The sequence below is a fragment of the Clarias gariepinus genome, chromosome 12 (genome assembly GCF_024256425.1).
Source record: "Clarias gariepinus isolate MV-2021 ecotype Netherlands chromosome 12, CGAR_prim_01v2, whole genome shotgun sequence".
In the NCBI taxonomy this organism is placed as follows: domain Eukaryota; kingdom Metazoa; phylum Chordata; class Actinopteri; order Siluriformes; family Clariidae; genus Clarias; species Clarias gariepinus.
The window spans coordinates 25063220-25085936 of NC_071111.1; the positions used below are offsets into that span (position 1 = coordinate 25063220).

Genomic DNA, 22717 nt, shown 5'->3' on the forward strand with positions numbered 1-22717 from the left:
TAAAAACTAATTATTTAAGTAATTAATAATTAGTTTGTACATTTCTATTTAGTCCGAATAAATATATGATTAGCAGGTTAGAAGTGTTATCACTGTTATATTTAAACATTTTTGTCTAACAATATGCTTTAATGCTTTAATGTTTTGTGTTCAGTAAAGTTGATTTTAAATCCATGTAAAGTCAGAAGACAGGGAGTCAGTCAGAGTCTACAAAATGTCACAAATGAGTGCATGAGAGTGATTGTAAATGAACAGCTCGTCTCCTTGTGACACCCTGCTATCTCTGACTTCATACTGCTGCTTTTGTCTGAACAAGATGATCTCTGCTTTTCCCTGTTTCTGGAAGCAAACTTAATTCTCAACTTTCCTGCTACAAATATTGTATTTAAGCCGCCACTTTCCTCACTCTGACACTTCTTCCAGCACCCGACCTCCACACCGTGTCTTCTGTCATTCCTGTAAAATTCACCTCAGCTTGTTCTTAAAGTCTGCACTTAAATATAAATGTAGAACAAGAGCTAAATGACTCAGTAGTGTTGATTATTTAAAAAGCTCCAAAGCCTGTGATTGGATAAGAGCAGTGATGTGATGAGTAAATATCTGCTCATGTTCCTGTTATAACACAGATGTTACTAAGAATGAAGAAATGTTGAATGATTAATTATAAACAGGAGATGATGATGTTTCCCTTGAAGGAGAGATGATTACATGCTGTTGATCATGAAGTACCACAGTCCAGTTTATGGTTATTAATACAGATTTTTCTTTTAGATTCAGTCAGTGATGAACATCTTTGTGTGATGAAGACTCCGGTGTTCCTGTGTTTCCATGTTGATGATAGAGAACATGCTCATAAACACATCATTCATTTAGTTATAACACATTAAACAGACTCAGAGACGTGAAAAGTGTGTGTTCATCGTGCACAGTGAATCACAGACTGAGTGAACACAGACAAGTGGAGTGACACAAGTCATCAAATCTGCCAGTTCTGTTATGAAATATATGAAACATCAGCCTTGTTGTGGTCGCTGGTCGTCCAAACACATTCATGGACCAAAATTAACTGTTGTATGACGTAGGTTTAATGGGTCATGTGAATATTCTGTGTTTTTGATAAGTGTTATTTTTTTATTATATCTTTCTTCTTATGAATGCTTTTTTTATTGCTGTTTTGTTGGCTTCACAATTAAAATCACATTGTATTTAAGTGCTTACAGCATCCATAATTTAATCAAATACATAAACAAAAAATGTTATACATGTCATTATTTCTGTTAAAAATTACTTAAAAATGTAAAACTTTGTAGCAATATGTTTGTAACAGTTTTTTTTAAGATGTTTTATGTTTAAAATCAAAATATTGTTACAATACACTTAAAGAATTATTCATTAGTTAAATGTAATTTACTTCACCAACATTTTCTATGTAAAAATATCACATTAGATGTAATGCCATTCATGGCTGGACTGGCCATAGGGCATACCGGGCATTTGCCCGGTGGGCCGATGGTGATTTTCGTCTTTTGTGGGCCGGCCACCGATGTTTTTTTTTTTTTTGTAACGTTATAAACTATTAAAGGTGGCGGATTGGCCAATTGGCCATGATCGACTCTGGGCTGGACCAATTACAGCCGAGGAGGTCAGATGCACCCGCCCCCTTGTAACGGCTCAGCAATCACATATCATTGCTGAACAAAAATGGAGAACAAAAAACGGATCAGGAGGAGCCGAAAAAATTAGCGCCAAAAAGAAACTAGCCCTTCAGGCAGATGCTGCCAAATGTGCTAAAATATCACAGTTGTTTGGTGGCTATAGTGGAGCTTCCACTTCAGTAAAATTAGCAAGTAATGGAGGCCAGCAGCCGCAGGTTGAAGAGTGAAAGGGGAGGCAGGAGGAGGAGAGACCCGAGGCGGCCGCCGGTCCAAGTGGCAGAACTGAACCTGAGGTAGCCTAAGTAAAACCAAGTAAAACCATAAAAAAAACTTATAAACCCAATGGGTGTAGCTTATTTTCGTTGTGCTTGCTAACTTTTTACAGTCAGTTACAATAACTCCTACTGTGTACTAGTTAGCATGATGACAGAGTTTCTATGCTGGTGCTATGATGTTACTGAGAGTGAATTATTGATAAGGTTAGTTAGTATGGGTTGCCAAACGTAAAAAAACGTAATCGTCCCGTATTCAGAGAAAATATTACGCGTTACGTATTGAGGTGAAAAGGAACGCGATTTGTCCTGTATTTTAGCTAGAATGAAAAAAACAAACAAACAAACAAAAAAAACCCCACACAAAGCTGGAGTTATCCTGTGACTTTACGCTGCGCAGCTGCCTCGGCTTCTCTCATTCTCTCCCCCTCCTTCTCCTGTTGATCAGCTGATCGGTTTATCAGCTGTTTGCTGGAGCCACAGCCATAAAAGCTGCTAGTCATGATCGGTTTGGATATGTGAGAGAGAAACATAAAGGTGAAACCAGGAGATGTCCTTATTGAATCATCAGAGTTGTGGACGTGATGGAGAAACAGGTTTATCTTTTAGGTGACATGAATGAGTTGAAGGGAAGTTATGAACTGTTTCTGAGAGACAAATAACACCAGGATCCTTTTCTACATAGCTGACAGCTGGTAACTGTGCAGGGGCGGGTCTAGCAAAGTTTTGCCAGGGGGCCAGGTAGGGCATTAACAAGGAAAGGGGGGCACAAAGAAATACTTTTCTTTCTTATTCTCATTTTAAATGTCTAGCTTTTAAATAATTATCTGAATCTTACAACCAAAGTGGTCATTTGATGTTAAATGTATAGAAATCCATTATCATTTATAGTAAATATTAAGTCTAAAAATATGAAGTCTCTGTTAGCCCAGTAAGCTTACCATCTGTGCAGTCTGAAATTATGTCGAAGAAAGATGTTAAATCTATTTAATTATTGTAAAAAAATAATTGATTTCTGTGCATTTGTGTTACGATTTAGCTGGTTGTGGCAGCCCAGGTCTCTGGATGACACTCCAGCGATCGTGATCTCTGTGTTTTGTTGTGTTGTCAGTTCTTGTGCCATGTACTGTGTGTAAAATGGCAACAAAAATTCAATTAAGTGTTATTCTTTCTCAACTTTCTTTCTCTGTCTCCTTTCACTTTTTAAAGGTTGCCATGTTTAAAAAAGTATTTTGTGCTGCCATGCTGTTTGTTGATGTGGTAAATAAATAGTTTATGAAAATATCACTAAATCTGTAATTTATTAATTTTAATACTCATTATAGCTCATGTCTCACCTCTATTCTTCTCTGTCCTAATTTCAGGTTTCCACCATGTGTTGTAGATAGTTCAGGAGGTTAACTCGACCAAGCAGTCTTTTGTTTTCCGCTAAGTACTGTTTAGAATACCAGAATAGGGAGGATGGTGTAGGTTTAAGTTTATTAGATTGATACATATATACCAACAGGACAGTGTACATCGCTGTCAGAACAGCGTTTGTTTTTATTCAAAGGCTTTATGGCTTTGCCAATAATACCTAGTGGGCCAGTCTCTAGTCAAAATGCCCAGGCTGATTTTTTGTCCCAGTCCAGCCCTGAGCCTATCCCAGGAGGCTTAGGGCACAAGACAGGGTACACACACACACACACACACATTAAGGGCAATTTGGGAACACCAATTAGCCTGACCTGCATATATTTGGACAGTGGGAGGAAATCGGAGAACCTGGAGGAAACCCACCAAGCATGCGGAGAACTCCATGCACAAAGAGACGGGAATCGAGCCTGGCCGGGAATCTACCCGGACCCTGGAGGTGAAAGGCGATAGTGCTAACTTAGTGATGGGTCTTTCATGAACGATTCGTTCTTTTTGAACGAATCTTTAACATGACTTAGATGAAAGAGTCGTCTCGGAGAGTGATTCGTTCATTTTCTATTGGGCACACATGCGCAAAGCATCTCAAAACCTCCGTATGTTATATACAGGAAACAGTATTGAACGATTCTTAGTTAGCAAGACGTCTTCAAGTCTCGAGTCGTTCGTTCTTTTAACACATGACTCCCATAGACGCTATGCAGTGCAGTACACAGGAAACAGTATTGAACGATTGTGCTAGTGAGTCTTCGAGTCCCGAGTCGTTCGTTCTTTTGACACGTGATTCCCATAGACGCTATGCCACACATCACACCACTGTGGCGCCTTCAGGCCATCTCCAGTCTTTGAAATATGAATATGAACTGATTCAAAGAGTCGACTCATTCTTAAGGACTCATCGTCTGTAATGAATCTTCTTTTCTAAAGTTACTGCTTTTTGTAGGAGTGTTGGAAAAGTTAAAAATACAATGTTTTTATATAAAGCAATTTTTTTAAAAGCAGAAACTGAGATATTAATGTAACACAATAGGGCCGGGTGATTAAAGATGAGTGATTTATTTATTACTAACGAACAATGCGGACAAAACTAACAAATAAAACTTGTGTAAAACTCAGATGTAGGAAATCTGTAATACAACTGTTAGGTTTTGAAGGATGGACTCAGGCACGGAGTGGTCGTTACTGTCATTAAAACCAGTGTTGCCAACTCATCAGTAAGGAAAGTAGCTATTGGCTGTCGTAGAAGTCGCTAGAAGTCGCTAGATGACATCATCACGTAATTTGCATAATGCACGCTGCACATGCAAGTTATTTGCAAATTCAGAAACCGAAAGTAAGAGACAATTCTGTCATATGGCTTTCATAAAGTTACGTGACACTTATTTGAAGCTTGAAATATGGTAAGAATGTTTGTATCTGACAAACCCATTTGTAACATTTCGACTTTTATCTAATAACATTGAGTTTATTCTTGTAGATTTACATATTTTTTTTATTTTTAACGTGGCACTAAAGCTCCATCGTACCGTCGTAGTTTTTATACATAGATATATAAATATATATTACTATATATATATCACCATTTTTTTCATATTTAGCAGATGTTTTTATCCAAAGGGACTTATAAATGAGGACATTTAAAATGCTATCATCATAAAATGCTATGCCATGTCTCAGTTAGCTTATACACAGTGCATTTAGCAAATGCTGATGATAGAATAGAAAAAGAATAATACATGCTTATGGTAGGCCTCTGTTTTTTTTTTAATATATATATAATAGCCTAAATAAAAAAAAATATATAGTAAACAAAAAGAACAGGAAAGCTAGTGTTACTGGTTAACATTAGTTTAGTTTTTTTTAATGTCACAATTCCTACTCTCCTCCTTTACCCGGGCTTGGGACCGGCAAAAGTGAACCAAATGAGACACTTTGGCGGATTTTTATATATTTTTTTTTATCTTTATAATCTTATAATCCACTATTATAAAAAGCAGCTTTACACGCTTCTCCAATGTGATCACATGCCAGCATAAAACAGTGTTCAGCGATAACTAATGCCATGGTGGCTTCAGCGAGAGGACAGGCCTGTCTGTGAGTGCTTTGGGACGGGGGCGGGGCCGGCGGCGGCAGCTGCTGTGGCAAGTTGAGAAGAGTCAGTACAGACACATCAGAGTCTCCAAAAGTCTCCAGTAACACAAGAAAAAGTCGCTAGACGCTTTTTTTTTTTATTGTCGCTAGAGGGATTTGAAAACAAAGTCGCTAAGTTGGCAACACTGATTAAAACGTTTAATGATGAACACAAATAACCTGAACAAAATAACGGGGCGACAACCTTTCCTTGAAGCTGGCGTGTCCGATCGACCTTAAGTTCCCCGCGTAGTGCCCTACACAGGGTGTTCAGCCATGATAAGTGTGATTCCAAACCGCAGGAAAAGAAACTGATAAGTTCAAAGAGAAGTAAGTATTATATAGACTAATAATCAATAAAAAAAAAAGAAAGAAAGAAAATGCGTCAGTCCGCCTCGTGCAGCGTGATAAAATGGAGCTCGAAAAAGGATTTATATATATATATATATATATATATATATATATATATATATATATATATATTACATTACCTAATAGGACAAAATAATTAATATTTTAATTTAATCAACAAATTCCTTGTATTATATAGGCTAGCTTTTTTAAAAAAAAAAATCTTTGTACATCTTATAAATCATTTTTATTTACGTTTTATTAGTATATGTTTAAAAATGGTATCAGTTTTTGTTTTAATAAATATTGACTATTTAAAGTCCGTAGTGTGCAATTTCCACAGCAGCAGTGACAGATATCATAGGGGTTTATGCTACCATACGTTCCTTTAACCGACATTTACTGCACACGAGGCAAGGAGTAGGGAGCACCCTCTGATCACCCGGAATGAAACACAGCCTCGCCTGTAATGACGCCTCTGGTAGAAGTGAAAGTGTTTCAGCTGCGACTCCATTATGTGGAAGTGTTGAAAAGTTAAAATACAACGTTCTTATATCAAGGAAACTTTCTTTAAAGCAGATAATGTAACAAAACAGAGTCGGGTGATTAAAGGTGAGTGATTTATTTATTAATAACGACTTTATATAAGAACAATGCGGATATATTGTAAAAAAAACTGGTGTAAAACTCAAATGTAGGAAATGTGTATTACGACTGGAGATTGGACGGAGGCACTGCGTGTGTATTACTGACGTTTAATTATAAACGAACATCAACAACCTGGGGTCCGTTCTTCGTACGTCGCTAACTCAGTTAGCTGGATTTAATTGTTGTGGATTTGTCCTGATCTTGGATTGTTTCGTTCTTTTCGTACTCATTCTTGTATAATGTTTATTTTGTAACACATTTATTTTTCAGGGGTTTGTCATAAAAATATGCAAATAAATATTTATATATATGAAAAATAAATAATTTATAATGATAAATTAGACGAAACTAATTTTACTATAAAATAAACAATATAAAAGTATACATGTTGTATTTGAATTTTTTTTTTTTTCATATACAACATATTTATTTTCATATTGCTGATTTTATTTTATTGTCACTGTAACGATGCGGCTCGCGCAAAAGGCAGAGCCGCTCTTAAACTGTTCAGAACGGGCAGATCCGCAGGTTGCTACCATGCGGGGTTCTGAACAGGCAAAGACGCGGCCATTTATGCACACGGCTGCCAGGCAACGCCGCCGTCAGGCAATTAGCCTGAATGAGCCGCACCTGGCAGCACGTCTATATAAGGGCCCTGATACCTCCGCACTTCGTGCGAATATTAGGTAGCACCGGTAAGGTATCAGGGCCAAGACGGACAAAGAAAGAAAGAAAGAAAGAAAGAAAGAAAGAAAAAGAAAAGCGCGCAAGTAAAGACAGAGGCAAAGCCCCAGCCTCTGCCTCCTTAAGACGCCGGCGAGAGAGAGAGCGAGAGAGAGAGAGAGCGTCACGCAGCCGTGTAGCGTGCGCTCTTGGGTAAAGTATAAAGTGTGCATAAAACACAACCCCTCTCTCCTCATAAATCCTTGGTAAGGGCGAACGCCCCGAGAGGATATAGTTTTTGTTTTGTTTTCCAGAGCCCCGTCCATTCTCACGTAGACGGCGGAGCTCTGTTTAATTTGTGTTATTAGTTTTCATTTGTTTCATTTTAAGTTCTCTTAATTAATAATCCCACGCTATCTCCAAACGGGAAGGTCTTCCGTGCGTATCACAAGCACTCTCACAGCCTCCTATTTCACTGATTTCCTCTAAAGCCCTGCGTCAGGGCTCTTATAACCCAATATAACATCTCGTGGTGCGGCTCTCCATACCGCACCACGTAACAGTCTCATGTAATTTGTAAAACATTAACCTTTGATTTTATGTTCTAATATAATATTTGATAGCGATTATGTAGGGGGGGGGCAATCCATGGGAAGGGGGCATTTCAGCGCATAACACGTGTTACAAAAAAAAGTTGAGCCGCTCTTTTTCCATTTCTCAACCAATCGGAGGGGTTGTGATCAGTGTTTCTACTGTCGATGCAAATCGCCTTTTAAACCAACGCACGAGCGCGCAATAATCCTAGACAACTCAATCCAGCTATACTAATCATCAACAACAGGTGAGCTCGAAGAACCGAATTAGCCAGATCGTAATTAGCACGATGATCTCATCTTAGATGTGTCAATTCATCTCGGATGTGTCAAGTGACGTACGAAGAACGGACCCCAGGGGATATAATTTATCATTATAAAATATTTATTTTTGATATATATAAATATTTATTTGCATATTTTTATGACAAACCCCTGAAAAATAAATGTGTTACAAAATAAACATTATACAAGAATTTGTATTAATGGTCTTGACGGCTGTCTCGTGCCTAGGGTTTATTATAATTGTAATATCATATTTGATAATAATAAACCTATGAATTTATGTTCATATATAATATTTGATAGCGATTATGTGTGTGTGGGGGGAGTCCATGGCAGGGGGCATATACTTTTCTTTTTCCACGTGAGTCAGTCGTGCTCTTTAACCAATCAGATGTGACCTCGCCATTTCAACCAATCATAACCCGCCAGGAGTGCAGGCTAAATCCTGTTTACATGAAATAAACCTGCTCCCGAGCAGGTTCAAGCTTACGGATAGGTTGCTATGACAACAAATACTAGAAGCGCATCGAAGAACGAAACAATCCAAGATCAGGACAAATCCACAACAATTAAATCCAGCTAACTGAGTTAACTGAGTCGCTTACTCAGTTAGCAGGTTTATTTTATGTAAACAGGATTTAGGCTGCGCTCCTGGCAGGTTATGATTGGTTGAAATGGCAAGGTCACATCTGATTGGTTAAAGAGCACGACTGACACGGACTGACTCACCGAAAAGAAAAGTATCTTGCATAAATACCAATATATATATATATATATATATAATCGGTATCAAATATTATATTAGAACATAAATTTATAAGTTTATTATGATCAAATATGATATTTTGTATGACGAAATGGTTTCCATTTCGTCAACCAATCAAAGGGCTTGTGATCAGTGTTTCTACTGTCGATGCATATCGCCTTTTAAACCAATGCACGAACGCGCAATAATCCCCTGACCCCTGTTCTTCGTACGTCTTGAGTTGTCTAGGATTATTGGGCGTTTGTGCGTTGGTTAAATTCTGTTTACATGAAATAAACCTGCTACCGAGCAGGTTCAAGCTTACATATATGTTGCTATGACAGCAAATACGAGAAGCGCATCGAAGAACGAAACAATTCAAGATCAGGACAAATCCACAACAATCAAATCCAGCTAACTAAGTTAGCGACGTACGAAGAACGGACCCCTGAACAAAATAACCAGGTGGCAAACAAACTTTTTATGAAAACATATGCATGACCAAAGTGCAGTGCATTCTGGGAAATTAAGTGTATAAAACGACAACATGAAACAGAGTCCATGGTCGCAACGCGCCCTCTAGTGGTTTCCCCTGACATCGACATAATGTGTTGCACTTCTTACAGTTTAAAAAAATTAAAGATTAAGATGGAAATCAGCTGTAATGTAACTCTGGAACAACACTGTACATCTAATTGCAATGTTTCTGTTCAATATTGCCCCAAATAACAAATGTAAAGTAAATACAAATATACATTTCTATTAAAATTAGAAAATCTAAAAAGTAATTACATTCAGTATTAAAGTGTGCCCTCTGCAGACATGGAGCCTCACATTTTACAACATATTTTTAAACTTACATGACCTGGATGTTCCCGAAATGAAAATATAATCTGTATATAAGAAATGTTCAATTGGCAACTGTTTTAACAAAATTTTAATATATCAACTTTAAAAAGCTTTTTGACATTAGGACATGTACAGATATATTTGACTATATTAAGACATGCAGTGCTGTGAAAAAGTATTTAATCCCCTTCCTGGGATTAAATTTTTTTTTGCATACTTGTCCGACTTAAATGATTAAGATCATCAAATAAATTTGAATATTAAACAAAGATAACCCAAAGTAAATTCAAAATACAGTTTTTAATTATTTCATTTATTAAGAGAAAAGGCTCTCCAAATCTTTTTGGCCCTATAGGAAAAAGTCATTGCCCCCTTGCTAAATCATAAATGAACTGTGATTTTTGAAAAGCTGAGTTAAATTTCTCTTGCCACACCCAGGCCTGATTACTGCCAGACCTGTTAAATCAGGAAATTATGTAAATAGAACCTGTCTGTCAAAGTTAAGCATGTTAAGGGTGGCACAACCAATTATTAGGTTTAGGGGCAATAACTTTTTCACCTAGGGCCGAACTTTCTTATCTCCAGCTTTCATAACAACTTCTGGTTGTACAAGAGCAGGACATGATTCATTGTGTTTTTATCAGAGTTTAGTAGAGTTTAGCCACATTTTAGAAGACTCACAATATAAGAATATTAAAAAAAATTGCACCTTATGTACAGTTTCGTTCCCACCTGTACAATCATCACGCATGAGTACGTGGAAGAGATATTTAACTTTCACTTTTTTCCTCACTGCAATTCTTGCTTGTTGCTTATTTGTTGTATAATATGTTAACTGGCTGCTGTATAGATACAGTTTCCTTTTGGGGTTAATAAAGTACTAGCTAGTTAGCTATCTGTTTATTTTTTCTTTAAATTAAATAGATAATGTTTAGTGTGCTTCTAAGGGAATATCTGTATATTGAATTATGTTTAGTGTGCAACTAAGAGTTTTCATTATTTATATGGGATTAATAAAGTTCTTTGAATATTGAATTTTATTTTAAAGTTCAGTCCTGGGTCCAGGCTAATTATTTAATTCTGTAACACAGATTTTTTTTAAACCAAAGGATGGCCGTTGTTCTTTAGGTCAAAGATGTGGAAATTTACCTTCACATTTGTTTTTATGTTTTTCAGGAATGTAATCCACTGAGATCAGACACTTCAGGATCTCAACTGCTAGTTCGTGGATACTAATATTGAAAGATGGAGACTGATGATCTGGACACTGATAACGTGTCCCCACTCTCTAAAAAACAGTTACCTAATATATCTTGGTATTTTAGTCATTAAATATTCATATCCAAATTACTAAGTGAGCACATATGAAGAGTCATTTAAAAGTGTAGACAGTAAATTGTTTCACTTTTATTAACAAACTAACAATCACCATAAAATTTATTTTGTTTATTGCAAGTAAAATTTATCTCATTAAATTAACAAGTTCAAATAATGTTGTGCAGTAAACTCCAGGGAGAGAGATCAGAATCAGCAGCACCCAGCTGTGTCTCCATGAAGAGTCATGTGTCTATGGATCAGCCTATCCAGTTTAAAGCTGGAGACTCCTCACCTCTACACAGGTAACGTCTCCTCACTGTTAATGTCACTAGTGAAGTCACAGTTAAAAGGAAATTCATCTAGATCAGGGGTCTGCAACCTTAAACACTCAAAGGGCCATTTGGAGCCATATCTCACAGAAAGGAAACACTGGGATTTTTTTTGACAAAACTCTTTTGACATCTAAACTGAAGCCTAAACTGCATATATCACTGCTGACCCCTGATGTAAATAAACAGGATGGCAAACTAAATACTAAAACACCATATCATTATTTTTAATGAAGCCACTAATAAGTGTCCAAATATTTCCTCATCTTACTTAGATAGTTTTTTTCTTGAAAATGTGTTTGTGGTATCTTTACAAAAATGCCACTTGATTGCATATGCTAATTTGTTATGAGGGTAAATTATTATGTTACAGTGTAACCTTGGATTGCGAGCATAATTCATTCTGGAAGTGTGCTTGTATATCAAAACACTCATATATCAAAGGGAATTTCCCCCATAAAAATAATGGAAACTCGAGACGATTTGTTTCACAGCGCAAAAATATTCATATAAAAATAATTAATTCAAAATATAAAGCAAAAATAAAACAAATTAACCTGCACTTTACCTTTTAAAAACACAGAGCCGACAGCTCTGTAACTTATGCCTTTATTGACAACAGAAAGGCATGAAATGGTTATAACAAAAACTGACGCACATGCCTTACCATTACTCACTACTGCCATCTAGTGGATATGTGGGTTTATTGTTCACCTATCCACTAGATGGCAGTAGAGATGGTAATGAGAAGGATTAGCATGTTCAAAAAGACTGGAGAACAAGCAGCTGAATGCAGGAAGCAGAGAGCGTGTGTTATAAGGTTTGGACACAATCACTGCAAAAAAATCCTAAGTGCGGTGATTGAGACCAAAAAAGAAGAGTGTGTGTGTGTGTGTGGGGGGGGGGGGTTGTTGTGTAGAAGGGACACGTACACACACACACACACTTCCATGCGAGTGCACACAAATACCTACCTTGTACCTACCACATAAAAACACAAAATAAAAGATGCTTTAGAAAAAAAACATTGGCTCAGTTGTGATCATGTTAGTCTCTGTGTAAAAAAAAAAAAGCCACATGATACTCGATGATATTTGGTACTTGTATATCAAGACACGCTCGTTTATCTAGACACAATGCATAAAAAAAATTGGCTAGTTTTATTAGCAAACCTGGATACTCGTAATCCGAGGTTCCACGGTATGGCTTATTTGTCTAAAAAGGTTTTTGCTCACTGTATGTCAGCGCAGGTTAGACCACCCCTTACCATAATTTATACACTGAATGGACACCAAGCCAAAAGAATCTTCCAGAGTTACATCAATGTTCAATCTGTAAAACTCGCTACTGTATATGTAGTAGGAGTTACTGTACAACTATTAGGAGATAATCTGGGAGATACAGAGTTCACCACCCTGAATAGGGAAACACTGAATAAACAAAGGATTACCGTCCTTAACTGTTGTTATTGGTCTTTCGGCTGCTTCTGGCAAGGGGTCGCAACAGCGGAATACCCAGTCCGCACAACAACTTGTCACAGGTTTTACGCTGGATGCCCTTCCTGACGCAACCCTCCCATTTTATCCAGGCTTGGGAGCAGCACTGCATCCAGTGGCTGGGGTTTTGGGGACTGGCTGGGAATCGAACCCGGGCCTTCCGCATGGCAGGTGAAACACCTACCACTGAGCTACCAGTGCCCTGATTAACATCCTTAACCAAATATATATAATAAGTAATCCAATAATCTAGAGACTGCCAAAGACTCAACATGGGAGCGAAGTCTTCACAGATACTGTATTAAAATTTGCTAAAAAAAAGTTCAAACTTGCTATAGAAAAGTGTCAGAACACACAGTACATCACATAGCTTGTTTTGCCTCACTGTATGTATGATGTTAGTATCCTATTTTCCTATTTTGGCCATGAATAAAAAAAATAAATAAAGGCCAACAGTTTGTGACACCTTACTATCACGCTTATAGGTGCTTTTGAACATCTCATTTCTGAGTTAGTCCCACTGTGCAGTTTAAAGTAATCTCCACTCTTCCATGAGTTTTTCACTAGAGTTTGGTGTGTATCTGTGGGAATTTGTGCTTATTTATCTACAAGAGCATTAGTGAGGTCAGGCACTGATATTGGGTGAGAAGGCCTGGCTGCAGTCAGTGTTGTAGTTCATCACAAAGGTGTTCAATGGACTTGAGGTCAGGACTCGGTGCAGGACACTTAAGTTCCTTCACTTCAACATTGGCACTGCGTCTTTTTTTTGTGCACAGAGGCATTGTCATGCTGAAACAGGTTTTGGCCTCTTAGTTATGGTGAAGGGGAATTACAGTGTTGCTTATTATAATGTCCATATGGTGTATTTATTAAGAACATATAAAATGAATCATTTTATTAAAGTTTTTTTTTAACGAAAAGGTAACATTCACAGTATAGAATTGTTATAATTCATTCACTTTATGAACAATTGTGTCCTTATTTAATTAATATGGTACTTAAAAGAGTGAAGCATGCATATAAATAACTGAAGGACTGTCTGTAATGTTGTGCAGTAAACTCCAGGGAGAGAGATCAGGATCAGCAGCACCCAGCTGTGTCTCCATGAAGAGTGATGGGTCTATGGATCATCCTATTCATTTTAAAGCTGGAGACTCCTCACCTCTACACTGGTAACGTCTCCTCACTGTTAATGTCACTGCTGAAGTCACAGTTAAAGGTAAATTCATATAGATTAGAGGTCTGCAAACTTAAATACACAAATAGCCATTTGCACCTGTTTCACACAGAAAAGAAAACACTGGGAGCCACAAAACTCTTTTAACATCTAAAATGAAAATAACACTGCATATATCGTTTTTTACATTTATACTGTTTAAAAAAATAAAAAATAAAATAAAAAATATATATAGTGTGTTGCATTTATGAAATTAATAACCTGCTACAGAGAAAATAAAATTTTATTTCTGCATGCAACAGAAACATTTTGAATTCCGAAAATAAAAGACGGTTGATTAAAGGTTGAATAATTGTCTATTTGTGTCTGACTCGTATTTATAAAATAAAAAACTTTCACCTACAGCAGACCAAAAATGCCATCTGCGTTCGAGTGCTGTCATCTTTACATTGTCTGTACTGGAGCATTCAATCACCGGTCAACCTGAATAAAAACCGGGGGTCGAAAAGCTCAATAAACCGCTTGCCTCACATCGGCAGTTGTGAAGCATGATTTGTGTGACAAAAAATGAAACACGGTTTATTTTAATGTTAAAAGATCACCATAATTTTCACATTTAGAATTACATAAAAAACTAACAAATTAAAATAAAATACATTTAAATGAAATATTCATTATTTATTTTTCAAAGCCACAGCAAGCAGCAGCAGGGGGATGAAAGAGCCACATTTGCCTTTGGTGTCGCAGGTTGCCGAACCCTGTCCTAGATAAAAGCAAGGCCTATCTTTATGGAGGGCACGATTTCATCAGCATCAGTTTTATCAGTGTGCTTATGTTTAGCCATATGCTTATCTAAAAGAAGAACAATTATACAGTGAGGTCAATAAGTATTTGATTTTGACCCTGTGATTTTGTAAGTTCTCTTGCATTTTCACTGTGAGGGACAGAATCTAAAAAGAAAAAATCCGGAAATCACATTGTATGATTTTTTTTACTAATTTATTTGTGAATTACTGTGTCAAATAAGTATTTGATTACTTGCTTATCAGCCAGATGTCTGACCCTCTGGCTGAACCTGGTATTTTGCTTTTAAATAGTCCAGCTACACTCTGCTCATGATTCTAAATTAGTAGCACCTGTTTAAGGTCGTTAGCTGTCATAAAGACACCATTGCACCCCACAATCAGCCAAAGTCTAAGTAGATACATGGGGTATCAATGATGCTAAGAATGGTGAAGAATCAGCCCAGAACCACACGGGAGGAGCTGGTCAATGCCAAGGCTACTATCAGTAATACGCTAAGACGTCATGGTTTAAAATCTTGAATCGCATGGAAGGTTCCCCTGCTTAAGTCAGTCCATGTCCAACCCCGTCTGAAGTTTGCCAGGGACCATCTGGATGATCCAGAGGAGTTATGGGAAAAAGTCAGATGGTCAGATGAGACCAAAGTAGAACTGTTTGGTCTTAACTCCATTCGCCGTGTTTGGAGAAAGAAGAATGATGAGTATCATCCCAATAACACCATACCTACAGTAAAGCATGGGGCTGGAAGCATCATGCTCTGAGGGTGTATTTCTGCACAGGGGACAGAACGACTGCACTGTAGTAAGGAGAGGATGAACGGGGCCATGTATTGTGACATATTGGGCAAAAACCTCCTTTCCTCAGTCAGAGCATCAAAGATGGGTCATGGCTGGGTCTTCCAAAATAACAGGTCTTTGAGGGTCAGAAATCTGGCTAATAAGCAAGTGATCAAATACTTATTTGACACAGTAATTCACAAATAAATTGTATAAAAATCATACAATGTGATTTCCGGATTTCTCTTTTTAGATTCTGTTTCTCACAGTGGAAATGCACCTATGCTGAAAATTGTAGACCCCTCCATAATTTCTAAGTAAGAGAACTTGCAAAATCACAGGGTGAACAAATACTTATTGACCTTACTGTACGTAAAAAAATATACATGTAAAAGAAGGCATAATAAAGACAGGAATTGCCAAGATGGTGGAAAAATCCAGAGATAATGGGAAAGAGTTATATTGTGTCGTAATGTGAAATTTTCTGAGATGATTTGGACCAGGAAAGTACAGAGCTGAGGAGGAAACCTATTTCACATCTCAGAGTTAACGGGGACATCCTGCAAATTTTTTATGTGCCCGGCATTTAAATCCCATAATGCAATTTTTTCCGTGCTTGCTAATATTTAAAATCTTGGATGTGAGAATATTTTGTTTTAAATGTTACTCACTCCCTGCTGCTCTTATCTTAAGACTGAACATAATTAAAGAGTTTTTTTCATGTAAAATTTTCTTTCTGCCTGGACTGATAATTTCACTAGTGTTAAGTGAAATTATATGTTCATATAGCAAGAAAGAATTTGTCGTAAACGAGTCTCAGCTGAACTTCTGAATTTATTTTTGCAGGGAATGGGGGTTGTGGAATTTAGCCTTACTATACACCAAACTTACTATCTGGGTGACAAATGTCATGTAAAAGTGTTCAGAGCAGGAAAATTTATAAAGACTTTTTGTAATGTACTTATATGCACCTCAATTCTAAATTAATAATTAAAACTTCCAAACTATTCCTTCAAGGCTGATGGTTGGACTATAGTGTAAATGATCAACTACAATTTTTGTTCACAGTGATCTACAGAGGGCAGGAGACAGAACAGGAAAGAACATCATCACAGATATAGGGTAAGATGAAAACCAGCAACATGACTGTGACACTGACACACTGCTGTTATAAACATCTCTGCTGTTATTAACTACAGAGTAAATAAATAATAGAAAACATACAGTAGAATAAAATAAACACATAGTGAGAACATTATAAAGAGCTATCAGTGATAACAGATCAGAAAAAAGAGATCTTAAAGATTAAAGTGCCCCTTTTATGCCATTTTAAAGGTTCCTAATATTGCTTAATTAGTCTCTTAATACAAGTTTACATGTATGCAAGATCAAAAAGCACTTTAGTTTTCTCCAAAAATTAGATTTAATTTTACCCCATTTCTAAATGATTCATAAACGACTTGTGTGAAGCAGTTCGAAGATTCAGGATGTCTAAACCCCTCCTTTGTCGTGAGCCTTTACTGCTGTGATTGGTCAGATGGCGTGGTCCTTTATGATTGGTCTGCCGCTACAGCGTGTGTCGGAAAACGAAACACCCATTACCATAACAGAATGACAGCTCTAGAGACCCATCAATACATAGAATCGATGGCGTTTCGAGTCTGACAATGAAACGGTTGAAGTGGCACATCGACAAGAAACTGTTTCGCTAGCACGACTGGAGCAGGACGTTTCTCGGTGGTAAGTATCATATGTTAATGAACTGAAACTGAACTCTAACACTCGCGAAGTGCGCATGCCCCTTGCCCTTCGACGGCAAGCCCAGAGCCAAAAAATGCATCAAACACACATACAGTGGTGTGAAAAACTATTTGCCCCCTTCCTGATTTCTTATTCTTTTGCATGTTTGTCATACTTAAATGTTTCTGCTCATCAAAAACCGTTAACTATTAGTCAAAGATAACATAATTGAACACAAAATGCAGGTTTTAAATTAAGGTTTACGTTATTAAGGGAGAAAAAAACTCCAAATCTACATGGCCCTGTGTGAAAAAGTGATTGCCCCCCCTTGTTAAAAAATAACTTAACTGTGGTTTATCACACCTGAGTTCAATTTCTGTAGTCACCCCCAGGCCTGATTACTGCCACACCTGTTTCAATCAAGAAATCACTTAAATAGGAGCTACCTGACACAGAGAAGTAGACCAAAAGCACCTCAAAAGCTAGACATCATGCCAAGATCCAAAGAAATTCAGGAACAAATGAGAACAAAAGTATTTGAGATCTATCAGTCTGGTAAAGGTTATAAAGCCATTTTGGAAGCTTTGGGACTCCAGCGAACCACAGTGAGAGCTATTATCCACAAAGGGCAAAAACATGGAACAGTGGTGAACCTTCCCAGGAGTGGCTGGCCGACCAAAATTACCCCAAGAGCGCAGAGACAACTCATCCGAGAGGCCACAAAAGACCCCAGGACAACATCTAAAGAACTGCAGGACTCACTTGCCTCAATTAAGGTCAGTGTTCACGACTCCACCATAAGAAAGAGACTGGGCAAAAACGGCCTGCATGGCAGATTTCCAAGGCGCAAACCACTTTTAAGCAAAAAGAACATTAAGGCTCGTCTCAATTTTGCTAAAAAACCTCTCAATGATTGCCAAGACTTTGGGGAAAACACCTTGTGGACCGACGAGACAAAAGTTGAACTTTTTGGAAGGTGCGTGTCCCGTTACATCTGGCGTAAAAGTAACACAGCATTTCAGAAAAAGAACATCATACCAACAGTAAAATATGGTGGTGGTAGTGTGATGGTCTGGGGTTGTTTTGCTGCTTCAGGACCTGGAAGGCTTGCTGTGATAGATGGAACCATGAATTCTACTGTCTACCAAAAAATCCTGAAGGAGAATGTCCGGCCATCTGTTCGTCAACTCAAGCTGAAGCGATCTTGGGTGCTGCAGCAGGACAATGACCCAAAACACACCAGCAAATCCACCTCTGAATGGCTGAAGAAAAACAAAATGAAGACTTTGGAGTGGCCTGAATCCTATTAAGATGTTGTGGCATGACCCTAAAAAGGCGGTTCATGCTTAAAAACCCTGAAATAAAGCTGAATTACAACAATTCTGCAAAGATGAGTGGGCCAAAATTCCTCCAGAGCGCTGTAAAAGACTTGTTGCAAGTTATCGCAAACGCTTGATTGCAGTTATTGCTGCTAAGCGTGGCCCAACCAGTTATTAGGTTCAGGGGGCAATTACTTTTTCACACAGGGCCATGTAGGTTTGGATTTTTTTTTCTCCCTAAATAATAAAAACCATCATTTAAAAACTGCATTTTGTGTTTACTTGTGTTATCTTTGACTAATAGTTAAATGTGTTTAATGATCAAAAACATTTTGTGTGACAAACATGCAAAAGAATAAGAAATCAGGAAGGGGGCAAATAGTTTTTCACACCACTGTATGCACGGGCGCTCGTCATGTGCATATATGTGTGTGATGCATTTTTCCCCTCGGGGCTTCCCGTAGAAGGGCAAGGGCAAGAAAAATGCATCAGTTTTGGTGAATGATGGAGAATAAACAGTTAAAAAGGATTTCGTGTGCTCTCATTTAAATTTTTTTTTATATTATAAAGTGTTTAAGCGAACCTGGCGTAAATGCTCGGTCACATTAACAAGAGTGTGATAACGTTAATTGTAAGATGGCCGGCAAGTTGTTCGCGACGTAGAACGTGGGTGGACATTATGCAAATATGTTACGTAGTGACGTGGATCCATAACAGAGAAAAATTAGAATTGCTAACGACTCGTTTAGGCGAATGTAAGCCGACAAATAAAATAGATAAATTTATAGACAAAAACTTCATTTATCATGCACTGTCGGCGTCACAGATAGTGCAGATAGTTTATGTTCACATACAGCTACATGACACACTGCATGAAAGATCATATTTGGAAAAGCATAATAGGGGCACTTTAATTATTGGACCCCATGTCTTATTTTTTAGGCACGACCAAGAAGCTGCTGCTGAAAATGAATTACAGAAAAAGTTCAAATTAAATCTCTTGAGGAAGTTTCAGTTCTTGAATGGAGTGATAATAAACCTGGGAACCCAAACACTCCTGAATGAGATCTACACAGAGCTCTACATTACAGAGGGACACAGTGGAGACGTCAATAAAGAACATGAGGTGAGACAGATCGAAGCAGCGTCCAGGAGAACAACAACAGAGGAAACATCAATCAAATGCAATGACCTCTTTAAGCCCTTATCTGAACAAGACGAACCCATCAGAACTGTGCTGACAAAGGGAGTCGCTGGCATCGGAAAAACTGTCTCTGTGCAGAAGTTCATTGTGGACTGGGCTGAAGGAAAAGCAAATCAGGACGTCCACCTCATATTTCCACTTCCTTTCAGAGAGCTGAATTTAATGAAGGACCAGAAACTGAGTCTGATGGAGCTCCTTCATGTCTTCTTTAAAGAAATAAAAGAAACTGAAATGTCCATTTGGGAAAAGGTTCTGTTTATTTTTGATGGATTAGACGAGTGTCGTTTTCCTCTAGATTTCCAAAACACAGTGAGAGTGTGTGATGTAACTGAATCTGCATCAGTGCCTGTGCTGCTGATAAACCTGATCAAAGGGAATCTGCTTCCCTCTGCTCTCATCTGGATCACCTCCCGACCTGCAGCAGCTGATCAAATCCCCTCTGAGTGTGTCCATCAAGTCACAGAGGTACAAGGGTTCAATGACCCACAGAAGGAGGAGTACTTCAGGAAGAGGATCAGTGATCAGAGCCTGGCCAATAACATCATCACACACCTGAAGTCATTAAGAAGCCTCTATATCATGTGTCACATCCCAGTCTTCTGCTGGATTTCAGCTGCTGTTCTAGAGAGAATGTTGTGTGAAGCAGAGAGAGGAGAAATTCCTAAGACTCTGACTCAAATGTACACACACTTCCTCATCATTCAGATAAACATCATAAAAAAAAAGTACTCAAAGAAGCAGAAGAGTGATAAGAAACTGCTTCTTAAACTGGGACAACTGGCTTTTGAGCAGCTGGAGAAAGGGAACCTGATATTTTATAAGGAAGACCTGAGAGAGTGTGGCATTGATGTGAGAGAAGCAGTAGTGTTCTCAGGTGTGTGTACGCAGATCTTCAGAGAGGAGTTTGGGCTTCACCAGAGTAAAGTGTACTGCTTTGTTCATCTGAGCATTCAGGAACACCTCGCAGCTCTGTATGTGCACCTGATGTTCAGTATAAAGAAGATAAATTTTCTTAAAGAGAGTCGAGCTTTAAAAGTACAAATTACATTTTTAGATTTCCACATGTGTGCTGTAGATGAAGCTTTAAAAAGTCAGACTGGACATCTGGATCTTTTCCTTCGCTTTCTTCTGGGTCTCTCACTGGAGTCTAATCAGAAACTCCTACAGGTCTTAGTAACACAGACAGGAAGTAACTCCCAGAGCACAGAGGAAACAGTTCACTACGTTAAGATGATGATTTGTAGAGAGCGTTGTACAGAGAAATCCATCAATCTGTTCCACTGTCTGAATGAACTGGGTGATAATTCTCTAGAGGAGGAAATCCAACACTACCTGAAATCTGGAAAACAAAAAAAACTCTCTTCATCACAGTGGTCTGCTCTGGTGTTTGTGTTACTAACATCAGCAGAGGAGCTGGAGGAATTTGACCTGAATAAATATTTCAGTCCAGATCAGATAACAGAAACTATTTTTCTGAAGCTGATGCCTGTAATTGCAGCATCCAGAAAAGCAATGTAAGTAAAGCTGAATATAACTGTTCTACTGTTACAGTGTTAGAAATAATAAAAAAAACAGTTTATGTTAAATATTTGGTGCATGCTCACACTAAAACGCTAAGCTACGTTCTGTTTAGCACTTGCAATAGTAACACCACTTGGCACTAGTCCAACTCACACTTAAAAATGCATTGTGGAATTTTACAAAGTGTCACCAACTGTCAGAATTGTACAAAATCTCTTGTGTACCGTCAGGGCCAGGTGAGCATGGAGTTATGCAATACCTCCTGTTTGACAAATCAAAACACAAATTGATAGCTTTTGTGCTCCATTGAAAACCAGGAGGGTCTCGTTTGTCAACTCTGCCCTCTGGTTTACTTGTGAACTTCGCCATCTTAAGGTCAAGGGTCGTCGCTTGGAACGACTATGCACTAAGACTGGACTTGCTGTTCATAAGGATTTGTATGCTGATTATATGTAAGCTTACAAGACTGCACTTTCCACTGCAAGAATGAACTACTATGCTGGTCTTATAAGATTTACATTTAGGCATTTGGCAGACGCTCTTATCCAGAGCGACTTACATTTTTATCTCATTATACATCTGAGGGTTAAGGGCCTTGCTCAAGGGCCCAATAGTGGCAACTTGGTGGTTGTGGGGTTTGAACCTGGGATCTTCCGAACCATAGTCCAATGCCTTAACCACTGAGCTACCCCTGGCCCAATAAGATCTGATGCGCAAAACACTAAATCACTTTTCTCTGTTAACAAGATCTCAAAGTTTATTGAGCTTTTAAAATCTCCCCTTCTTTTAAAATATGTGAAGATTTTATGCTCTTTTTTAATAAAAAAAAATAATTAATCCACCAGCAAATGGTTCCACCCAGCCCTGATCTTAATATTTTCTCTGGTCATATGCTAAGGGCTGACTATACCTTTTCCACTTTTATACTACCAACTGAGGAAGAAGTTTGTTATATTATACAAAAATCCAAATCTGTTACATGTCAACTGGACCCTCTACCAACCCACTTAGTTAAAGCTGGTTTACCTTTCCTGTCTTCCTTAAATATAGACATCATGCATGCATCACTTCTTTCTGGTAGTGTTCCCATCGGTTTTAAAACTGCAGTGCTAACTCCAATCCAAGAAACCAAGCCTTGACTCAAGTAAATTCGACAATTATCGTCCTATTTCAAATTTCTCGTTCTTGGCTAAAACTCTTGAAAGGATTGTTACTTCCCAGGTCTGGGATTATTAGTTTCCAATCTGGGTTTCGTTCTCATCATAGTGTTGAGACCGCACTTGTAAAGATATCGAATGACTTGCTGTTGGCTGCTGACTCTGAACCTTTAATCGATTTTTATACTCCTTGATCTTAGTGCCGCTTTTGATACTGTCTCACACACCATACTATTGAGCACATTGGAATCTATCGCTATTACTGGTATAGCC

At 38.0% G+C, this 22717-nt stretch overlaps 1 protein-coding gene and 1 pseudogene across 1 annotated transcript in view; both read left to right on the forward strand.

Moving 5' to 3' along the window:
* The window catches only part of LOC128533806 (NACHT, LRR and PYD domains-containing protein 12-like), a 605307-nt gene that overhangs the window by 457160 nt on the left and 125430 nt on the right, over positions 1–22717 (forward strand). The window lies entirely within an intron of this gene.
* LOC128533816 (NLR family CARD domain-containing protein 3-like) overlaps positions 10850–22717 on the forward strand; it is a 30113-nt pseudogene continuing 18245 nt past the window's right edge.